Genomic DNA, 2,092 nt, shown 5'->3' with positions numbered 1-2,092 from the left:
AAACAGAACAGAATGCTGGGAGGAAGAGGAAGTGAGCTCAGAGAGACGCCATGCTCCCCTCTCCCGGGCGGACACGAGAGCTCTGCTCTCTGAGGCACACGCGATGAAGCTCTGACCCAGGATGGACGTAGACTAGAATCTTTCCCGGTAAGCGCACCTTGGGGTGCTACACACAGATGATTAGAAATGGGCTAAATTAATGTGTGAAAATTAGCCTAGAAGAGGCTAGATAGAAATGGGCCAAGCAGTGTTTTAATGAATACAGTTTGTGTGTTGTTATTTCGGGCATAAGCTAGCAGGCGGCCGGGGTGCTGGGGACGCAACCCCGCTGCTCTTATTACAACAGCTACTGCAGTTCTCAGGAAGTGTGACTGCTTTCCCATCTCATATGGAGACACAAACTGGCATCACTCTGGGGCAGAGAATGAATGAGCTCTTGAATTATGGCTCTTTCTCTGATAGTGTGACTTGCTTGAACTGGGGCACTGCCTTCTCCATTGCTCATGTATTTTAAATTAGGGAAGTTTAGAACTAGGCTTCTTCATTTTAGAATGTCTTATTGTCAAATAATTGCATTCACTTACAGGAGCCTTGCATTCTCATAGTGGATAAATAAAAACAAATAAACAAAAAGTGAGAAGAAATTTCTGGGCTTGTTAGCTCAGTAGGTAGAGCGCATGTCCAAAAAGCCTAAGAACATGAGTTTGATCACCCAGAAGTCACAAAAAAGTCAGGCATAGTGGCATATACTTGTAAATCCAGGAAGATATGTTGTCTGAGGGGTTTCTGTCCTGCCCAGTTCCCACAGTCATTAAGTCCCAAAGAAATCACACAGAGGTCTACATTAGTTATAAACTGATTGGCCCATTAGCTCAGGATTCTTATTAACTCTTATAACTTATATTAGCCCATTATTCTTGTCTATGTTAGCCACATGGCTCAGTACCTTTTTCAGCAAGACAGTCACATCTTGCTTGCTCTGTGGCTGGGCCAGGATTCCCAACCAAGCTTTCCTCTTCCCAGAATTCTTCTGTTCTCATTGACCAGCCTCTATTTCCTGTTTGGTTGTTCCCACCTATATTCCCTGTCTGGCTACTGGACAATCGGCATTTATTTAAAATATAATTGACAGAATACAGACCATTGTCCCACAGAGGTATTTGACATTTTCTGCCCTCCTCTGGACTCTGTATGGGTGTGTATGGACTCATGTGTATGAAATTCCTTCACACATACCATAACACACACACACACATACATGCATGAACGTGCATGCACACACACACACACACACACACACACAATCTAGCTATAAATTCTAATTATCTATTCAAGTATTCTTTTCCCAAAAAGCTTGTGAATGAAGCATCATGTCTTAGCTCATCCAGAGCTACTGAGAACAAAGTGGCACTAGAAGAAGACAAGGGGCTTGAGCTACGTCCTGAAAGACACAGGCAGGGTAGGAGCATTTCCAAGAGCAGTGATCTGAGACCCCTTCATACACAGTGATGTCTCCATCACTTTCTTTCCTATAGATAAGTCACTGCTGCAGTCAGTAGAAATCCATTACACATCAACTCACTGAGGACCCCAGGCATCAAACCAGTATTGTCCTAAAGAAAACTAAACGATGGGAAAGAATGCCAAAAGTAAAGAAGTAAATACATGCACGCAGTTTATAGAGATCAAACAAGGTGCTACAGGGCAGAGGGGAGTGTACCTTTAGGTGAGTGACCTGGGGGAGGAGTCCAAACACGTGCCAACTGAAATATTACATTCCATTGCTTTTAGCTGCATCTGAATTCTTTTTTGTTTGTTTGTTTGTTTTCACTTCAGGGCAGCTGTGGAGGTGGTGTCAAACTTCAGGATAGAATAGGTGACCAAATGAGTGAGGCTAATAATATTTTATTACTCATTAGATGATACCTTGATGCCTCTTTACTTTCTTTTACCCAAATATTAGTAACAGGGAGGGCTAGCAGAGAGAGCACATTGGAAGGAAACCTCTTTCTTGTTGATATTGCAGACTTAAGATGAGTACCAGAGAAGGATTGAACATGACTGTTTTGTCATCTTTCCATTTTGCTTTGCT

The sequence above is a fragment of the Microtus ochrogaster genome, chromosome 6, assembly GCF_000317375.1.
Source record: "Microtus ochrogaster isolate Prairie Vole_2 chromosome 6, MicOch1.0, whole genome shotgun sequence".
In the NCBI taxonomy this organism is placed as follows: domain Eukaryota; kingdom Metazoa; phylum Chordata; class Mammalia; order Rodentia; family Cricetidae; genus Microtus; species Microtus ochrogaster.
Note: the sequence above shows the minus strand (reverse complement) of the source record.